A 9,411-nucleotide genomic window follows, 5' to 3' on the forward strand; every position below is an offset into this window, starting at 1 on the left:
AGAAGTGGAGGGAGGGAGGGGGGGGAGGGGGGGGGGGGGGGGGAGGGGGAGGGAGGGAGGGAGGAAGGGGGGGGGGGAGAGAGGGAGGGGGGGGGAGGGAGAGGGAGAGGGAGAGGGAGAGAGAGAGATCCTGAGCAAGTTGTTCTACCCATGGACAAATACAAACCACACAAAGTTGTGGGGATTGAGACTACCAGCACAGTGCTTGGTGTATAGTGGGTATTCAAAAACTCTGTTTATGCCCTGCTTTGAAGATACTACTTTCCCCCAAGTGTTATCTTCTCATGCTTTTCTAACTTCAGACTTTGACAGAAAGACTCCAGATGGTTGCCTAATAGGGAAAACCCACTGGCTTCCTTGATAAAACCTTATAAGCCGCATAACACCGAGGTCTGCAATGGGGAAGGGGGGCAGGAGGGCAGGGCTCCATATGTTAAAGTCAACCATGAGCCAGAGAGGAAGGAAGTGTGTCCAAGTGTCCAAAGCAGGCCTAAAGTGGTGGCAGCAATAAATGATCCTGAATGGGAAAGGGGGGATGAAGAATAGGGAAACACAAGTAGTACTCCTCCCTCAAATTTTCCTTTTACTGCTATCTTGAAGGACTTAGGGATTAATAAAGCTGACAGGTTTCCTTAGGGGAATGAACAAAGTGGGAACAGTGACTCAGTATATCACCTGGATCTGACTGGTAGTTACAAAGGCATCCTTGCCATATCACAATGTCCTGGGTTCTGAGAGAGTGGCAAGAAGAAAGAATGGCTGGGAACACGGAGGTGAGCGTGCCAAATGGAAGAGAGATGGGAAGTAAGTTCCCGCTCCCTCGTCTCCAGGCAGCCCAGGAAATGTGTGAAGGAGGTATATGTGCAAAGCTTTAAAACACAGGAGTCTGAATCCACCAGAGCTATTCTGACGTAACCTACCTCAATACTTTCCTCACTCAGGGAGGAAACAAAAAAACGTCAGAAGTTCCTGCGGACTACACAAGAAACAACCGTCTTTCCAGTAAGGAAATTTAATTCTTCTTTTCATTCCAAAACAGAGAAATGGTGTTTATTTACATAGCTGAGAAGGAAACAACCCCTCTGATAAAAATAGCAACTATTCTCTTAAGGCTTGATGAAAGTGGATAAAGACATACAATTTAGTACAACTGTATTTAATAGAGCCCTGTGGGGGCTGGAATACATTTTTTTTTTTTTCCATTTCTCTTATAAAGCCTTCAGGAAAAGATGCCAAAGGGAAAAAGCTGCCCTCGAGCTACACTGATCAGAGGATCATTTCCAAAGAGTAATCCAGGTGACACAAGAGATGCTCAGAGGAAAAAGGGTCCTGGGGTCTAATTAAGTTTGACAAATGCTGCATGCTCACGTGTGTGCTTTCCCCCGCCGCCCTTCTTCCTTTCCTACACAAACACACCCCACAATGCACTTCGTAAAGATACTAAAGACTCTGACATCTCATAATTTTAAAAATCAGGTTAGATTAGTTTAACAGCTATCCCTAATTTGTTGGGTATGGCCACCCCCCTTCTACACTCTCTCAATAAGAGCTCAGCACACTGGCAAACAGTGGACTAGGGCAGTAGCATGGCACGATTCCTTCCTCCTCCCACTTCACTACATGAATACTGCTGAGAGACAAAGGAAATGCCCACTTTCGGTAAACACAATATATACCTCTCCTATTCCTCATTATCTTATGTGGGGATAAGAACGGGTGGCAAGCATCGAAAATTCTAAGAGCCACAGGTTTTTATTTTTAGTCACTTTGACTGGGCTTCCCTGGTGGTGCAGTGCTTGAGAACCCACCTGCCAATGCAGGGGACACGGGTTTGAGCCCTGGTCCGGGAAGATCCCACATGCCATGGTACAACTAAGCCCGTGCACCACAACTAGTGAGCCTGCGCTCTAGAGCCCATGAGCCACAACTACTGAAGCCCACAGTCCACAACTGCTAAGGCCCGTGCACCTAGAGCCCCGTGCTCCACAACAAAAGAAGCCACTGCAATGAGAAGCCCATGCATCACAATGAAGAGTAGCCCCCGCTCGCCCCAACTAGAGAAAAGCCTGCACACAGCAACGAAGACCCAGCGCAGCCAAAAATAAATAAATAAATAAATAATCATTTTGACTTTTATTCTTTAAAGGTTTAATAGACAAAAGGTCACAAGTTCAAGGGAGAGGTAAGAAAAAACAATGAGCCTTCCTTCCAGGAGAAAAGGAAGGTGGTTTCCTACATCCAAGCTCTCAGATGAAACCATGCGGTAAGCCAATCTGAGAGGTGAGATCCTCTTTTAAGTCTCCAACACTTCTGGGAAAGGAAAGTTCTTTGAAATACCAACCTGGCTTAATCACTTCCTACCCTTCTCATCATCATCTCTTTCATCCTACACCTACATCACACGCAAACAAACAAAAAACGCAGACCTTCCTACTACCAATGGAAGATACAATCTAGGAAGCAGCAGCTAGACTCTAGGGCAGATCAACCTTAGTACTAGTGACATCTGGGGCCAGATTAATTCCGTGGTGTGGGGGCGGGGGGAGCGTGGCTGTCCTGTACAATGTAGGATGTCAGGCAGCATCCCTGGCTTTTCCCTGCTAGTTGCCAGTAGCAACCCCCTCCCCTGCCCTAACTGTGATAACCAAAAATGTCTCCAGATTGCCAAATGTCAGGGGTGGGGATTGGGGGCTCGGGGCAACAAAACTGCCCCCTCCACTTGAGAGTCACTGCTCTAGGGGTGTGAGCTCCTAAACTTGCTTCCTTAGGAAAATATACTAAAAATCACCACCATCTCAGACCTGGCCTTTCTTTCTCTTCAGGCTTCTTTTCCTTTAACCCCTGTGACAGTATGTGATTTCTTCAAATATAGCCTGACCGTACCATGGTCAAGTAATTCATAGAGTACATAGTTATCTCAATTCTGGGGTAAATCCTGCTTGCCATTCAATGCCTATCCAGGAAAACTTGATATAAGGAGTTCTTTACTAGAGATCTATGGGCTTGGGGGTGTGAATGAGGGTGATAAATATCATGAAGTCATATACAAAAGTTAGTGTGTATACAGTCCTCCAGAAAGAAGATCCAGAGCTTTCATTAGATCTCAAAGGTGTCCCAAATGTAATAAAATAGCTAAGCATGTCTTTGACCAAATAGGTGGCCAGGGTGGATGGAGCCTAGGTATACGTGTTTTCTTTTGCTTTAAAGTTCTCCAGGTAATTTTTATGTATGTGTCTGCTTTAAAATCACTGCTATGGCAAAATGATGTGGTCCATGTAGTACCACCATCCTAAGGAAATTGCACTGCTACCGTCATGACAGACTCCATCCCAATATGTGATATTTCAGAACTACCAAATACCGTGAGAATCTAATGCCTGTTCCTTCTCTTATAAATAGCCTTCAGGAGAAGATGCCGAAGGGAAAATGATGCTCTCAAGCTACACTGATCAGAGGATAATTTCCAAAGAGTATTCCAGGTAACACAAGAGATGTTCAGAGAAAAAAGGGTTCTGAGGTCTGAGTTTGACAAATGTGGTACACTGCATGAGTGTTCCCCCAACTCCACTCCCAGAGGTTATGATATACTTCATTAAGATACTAAAGGCTCTGTAACATCTCATAATTTAAAAATCAGGCTAGGTTAGTTTAACCTAGCTTTCCCAAGTTTGTTGGATATGGCCACCCCCCTTTCACATTCTCTTAATAAGAGCTCAGCACATACTGGCAAACACAGGACCAGGGCAATAGCATGGCATGATTCCTTCCTCCTCCCAATCCACTGGACAAATACTTTGCGGGGGGGCGGTGGGCAGGGAGGGCCAAGGAAATGCCCACTTTGGTAAACACAATATATTCCTCTCCTATTTCCCATCATCTTTCCCAGTCTGTTATATGGGGTTAGCTTGTATAAAAGCACAGCAGGCTCTAAGCAGTGATGTATCTTTGCCAGTAGGTGCCACCAACTAACACAGAATATATTTCACTTGGAAAATTCCCTACTTTAGAGTTATGTAAGAGGAATCAATTTCCTACTTTAAAAATCCTACAAATTCTGCATTTTGGCTTTCATGATGAGAAATGCTTATACAATGTAAGGTTTTCATATCAAAAACATCTTTACTCCTGAGAGGAAGCAAAAACAAAAACAAAAACCTTACAAAGGATCTAGAAAACATGCGGGCATTTTGCCCTTTTCTCTTGCGCTTTTAAATGTTTGGATTTAAGAAATTAAGGATAGGGCTTCCCTGGTGGCGCAGTGGTTGAGAGTCCGCCTGCCGATGCAGGGGACGCGGGAGAGGCCACAACAGTGAGAGGCCCGCGTAACGCAAAAAGAAAAAAAAGAAAAAAAGAAATTAAGGATAACAGATACATTGTGCAAAATGTTATTAGATAACTTTAGTCTCTGTACTAGGCTTGTTTCACATATTGTCTTTTTCTTAACATTTAAAAAAATTTATTTTATTGAAGTACAGTTGACTTACAATGTTGTGTTAATTTCTGCTGTGCAGCAAAGTGATTCAGTTATATATATATATGCATTCTTTTTCATATTCTTTTCCATTATGATTTATCACAGGATATTGAATAGAGTTCCCTGTGCTATACAGTAGGCACACATTGTCTTTTAATCTTCAGAAAAAATATGTAAGTAGACATTCCAATTTTACAGAAGAAATTGAGGACCAGAGAAATAAGTAACTGGATCAGATCTAGGTCTGTTCTACTCAGCAATCAATGTACTTTCTATACAGAAAAATACAGCTCAGGTGTTTTCCAACTGCTGGTTGTAGCCTATGAAATCAATCTAATGGGCTGTAACCAGCACTTTTTAAAAAAAAAGCAAAATTGAATCCGGGCATTCCCCTGCCCACAAGGGTAATAAGCATAACAAAAAACACATAGGAAGGCTAAAAGCAATAAGCAAGACATAACAGGAAAATTCAAATTAAAAGGAAAGCAAAAGTCATTATTGCAAGGAGAGCAATATTCAAAGTCAAACCACTGAATAACATAAAGAGCTTTAAAACTCTCTAAAAAGCAAAAATCTATAAAAAGGATAATGTGTGCTTTTATATACTGAATAAAATTCCACAAAGTACAAAAAAGTTAGAAATATTAAAAAAATTTTTAAAGCACCTTTTCATCTTCGACAGATCAAGCAGACCAACCAACAAACAACACTTAAGATTTTCCACGGAACGTTAAAAACAACAACAACAACAAAAAACTGATAGAGAATCCTAGGCCACAGAAGAAATCTCAAATACAGTTAGAAAGCAGGAAGAGATTATACATTTGAGAGTAGGCCAAGCAAAAACGTCTAGATTTAGTTTGCCAATTATTACTTGCATAAATTCCAAAGGTAAATACACAGAACAATGACTGGCACAGGCAAACCAAACACCTTTGAGTTGTTATTGTTAATGCCAGCTTGGCCCCTAATCTAGCCTACAAATTCTTCCCCCTTAAACCTAAATCTTACCAACACGTTGTTGGGAAATGAGATCAATGGAAAGCCAGAAGCATTCATTTGGAAAAAGAAGAGACAAGCTTGTCCAAAAAAGCAGCCCCTATCTCTCATACCACTCTTGCAACTCAGAAGGAAGAAAGCCATGAATAAATACATCTATACATACATGACTTTTTAATACAATGACTCCGGCCACCAGTAAGCACAACTTAATCAGAAACCTTCTACTCCTCCACACAAACACTAACATGTAGAAACAAACTAGCTGTTTTCTTTCTACAATAAAACTAAAAAGTAATAAAAAATTTTAAATCCATTGGGAGTTTGACTGAAATCACTGCTACATGCTATTTCCAATGTAGTAAGTTTCCTTCCAACTTACCTAACCTGTAGTTCCACTCAAATTTTTAACAAGTATTTGGCTGCTATTAACATTACATGACAAGATTATACTAAGGTATCTGGAAGAATAAATATAGGAGAGTTTTTCTTCCTCTCCTCACCACCAATTTTTTTTTAAAAGAGGGGAATGCTTATGTTATTAGATATTAAAATTTTTCTTAAAAGCTATAATAATTAGTGTGGTACTAACAAAGCAAGACCAATGAAACAAAACAGGAAGTCGAGAAACAGATTCATTTACACTTACAATTTGTGTATGATGAAGTTAGAACTTCAAGTAGGGGAGAAAGGGATCATTTAAGAAAGAGGATTAAAAATAAAAGTTAAATGCTACCTCATGTCACATACCAATATATACTATGGATAAAAAGAATCAAGTGTGAAAAACTCTAGAACCATAAAATGACTAAAAGCAGCTACCAAACAGAAATAAAATTTAGATTTGGCTAAAAAATTTTTTTAGCTCAGGAATGTTCATAATCAAATTTTAAAGACAAATACACTGGGGGAAATATTCTGACATATGGTAAATAACTTACCATATAAAGATCTCTTATAAATTACTTAGGAAACCAAAATTAATACTTTAATAGGCAAATAAGCAGAGTAACTACCAATATTGCAAAACAAGAAATTTAAATGGCTGTCAAAAATGAACATGTACATAACAAAGAAAGATGTAATTTTTCACCTATCAAATTAGTAACTTTAATTTTTATGTACTTTATAGGAACTGGGCTCTTTGGTAGGATTATAAATTGTTACCTTTCAGAGAATATTTATCAACATTACTACATAACACTGGATATAATTTAACTTACAGCAATTTATCCTAAGGAATTGTAGACCTACACAAAATTGTAGCTACAACAATTTATAACACAGAAAAATAGAAAACAATGTAAATGTCTAACAAGAGGGTTCGGACATCATTTAAGTATACGATACAACAGGAGAAAATTTAAGTTCTTTTAAAAAACTTTTCGACTGAAGCATAATAGATATACATTACATACATAAATACATATATACACATATACACACACATATATTACACACACATAAACACATATACTCATGTATGTAAGGTCTAGATGTAAATTTTACTTCTTACTGTAAAAACACTGAAAACCCCTGGTTAAGGTATTAGAGTACAATGAATCCCATACTGCAAAACTTGCCACCTTTTCAGTTTTCTTTCGGTTCTCCTAATTGTATCAAACTATATTTTCATATCTCTCTAATACCTCCAACTGTCTGTTCTTAACAAAAAGAGCTGGTCTCCTGTTCAGTTTACTGTAACAAACAGTATCTGGCTAGAATTTCATTATAGGTTTTGTTTTTAACGGTATTTATTTTTACAGTAACCTATCTCAGTAAGTTGCCATTATTTCATGGCAACTTACAGTGAGGCATAAGTTGCAGTGACGCACAGTTCCCTTTTCTGATTTTTCAAAGAAAGCAGATTTTAAAAATATGTGAAGTAGAACAAAAGAACAAACGCTATGCATATATCAAAAGCTGTGAAGGCTGCTGTCACCTAAAACTGGTGAAATACTATCTAAAAAGAATAGTGACATGAAAAATGGTCTAAACTATATTAAATGGAAAAAAAAGCAAGTCAAAATATGTCTGTATGACCCCATCTTTACAAATAAAAATTTATCTATCAATCTACTTATTTAGAAAAGCAACTAGAAAAAGTGTGTTAAAATGCTAACAATACTATCTCTAATTTTTATTTTCTTTTTCCTTATATAGCCTATCTAAATTTTCCTTAAAGACACATCTCTTTTTAATAACAATGAACAGTGGTTTTTTCAAAATGAAATTTAAAAGAGTAAAAGATCTACATCAAGACCCCAGATATATATGCTCTAGTTTAAAGAAAGAGAAACTAGTCACTGAAACTTCCAGCAGAGTCAGATGCTGCTGCATGTCATCTGACCTCTCTATGCCTGTCTCCTGATCCATAAAACTAAAGTGAAAACAGGGCCTCCCTGACAGAAAATTTAAAAAGATAATCCTGGCACTTAATATGGGCTCCTTTAGTCAAATTTAACCTCCACAGGACAGAGGTGTTTGACTGTTTTATTCATTCTGTATTCTTTTTAATTTTATTTATTTATTTATTTTGGCTGTGTTGGGTCTTTGTTTCTGTGCGAGGGCTTTCTCTAGTTGTGGCAAGTGGGGGCCACTCTTCATCGCGGTGCACGGGCCTGTCACTATCACGGCCTCTCTTGTTGCGGAGCACAGGCTCCAGACGCGCAGGCTCAGTAGTTGTGGCTCACACCGCTGCTCCGCGGCATGTGGGATCTTCCCAGACCAGGGCTCGAACCCGTGTCCCCTCCATTGGCAGGCAGATTCTCAACCACTGCGCCACCAGGGAAGCCCACATTCTGTATTCTTAGCATTTAGAATAATTCCTGACACACTGCTTAAGTAGAGAAGTATAATAAATATCTACTAATAATATTATCTATAGTTATTACAATCTTCCTGTTAACTGTAAAGGCCAAAACTGTAATTTTGTTTCTGCTTACTCCTTTTCCATATTTTCCAAACTGTCTACAATGAGCAAGGATTCAAAATGTAGGGGAAGAAAAACATGCAACACCATTTCTGGTCCTCACAGAAAGTAGCAAGAAATAAAATCTATTTTCAGAAAGGCAGTCACCCTTATCACCTCCAAAGTATTCATTTACCTAGGTAAAAGAAGAACATCTCATTAATTATTTGACTGTTTAAAAAGGTCCAAAAGAAGCACAGACACAAGTCTGCTGGGGTCTCCCTAAGAAAGCAGACAAGGAGTGGCAGCATGTGCACTTAAATGCTTCCTAGGGCTTAACACTTTGGAGAGAACTTTAAAGTAAAACTTGTAAAATGTTTCATATGCACTAAAGGAAGCCAGAAAAAGAAGGTGCTTTAGAAGTGGTAACAGAAGAATGGCCAAGAGATCCTGAGTTGTGAAGAATGGCGGAAGGCATCAGTCTGCTGAAGTGTAAAGAGCAGGCCTTCAGAGCCAGGAGTCCCCAGTGCAAATCCCAGGCTCTGCCAATTACAAACTGTGACTTCCGGTAAGTCACTTGACTTCTCTCTCAGATTCGGTTTCCTCTTTTATAGGACAGGGATAATATTGCCTATGTTGCAGGAATAGAAATAACATGTGCAAAGTACCTACAACATAACATGGCTCGGGGGGGGGGAAATAATACACCAGAAAAACATTTTTACTCTTTTGCTTCTACTATAAATCATTTTAAAAGAAACATGAAAGCATCTATCAGTGATGTCAGGCAAAGCTAGAGAAATACCATCCCACATCACAATCATTTCTCATATTACTGTGTTCAAGGGTAACTTAACAGGCTCAGCAAAGATTTCAAACATGAAATCTACCCAAGAAATTGTAAAGCAATGAATTATACTGAATATTTATAATAACAGTAGCTACCACTTATTGAGTACACTTTAGAGATTATATCATTTAATGAAAACTGGGGAAAGAAAACCAAAACCACCAAAAACTTAAAAGA

General features: G+C 39.1%; 1 protein-coding gene across 6 annotated transcripts in view; it reads right to left on the reverse strand.

Annotated features, from left to right (window-relative positions):
• FBXW11 (F-box and WD repeat domain containing 11) overlaps positions 1-9,411 on the reverse strand; it is a 133,436-nt gene that overhangs the window by 48,071 nt on the left and 75,954 nt on the right. The gene's annotated exons all lie outside the window — the stretch shown is intronic.

Source organism: Monodon monoceros, unplaced genomic scaffold, assembly GCF_005190385.1.
Source record: "Monodon monoceros isolate NGI ecotype Baffin Bay Population unplaced genomic scaffold, NGI_Narwhal_1 Super_Scaffold_12, whole genome shotgun sequence".
Taxonomy (NCBI): domain Eukaryota; kingdom Metazoa; phylum Chordata; class Mammalia; order Artiodactyla; family Monodontidae; genus Monodon; species Monodon monoceros.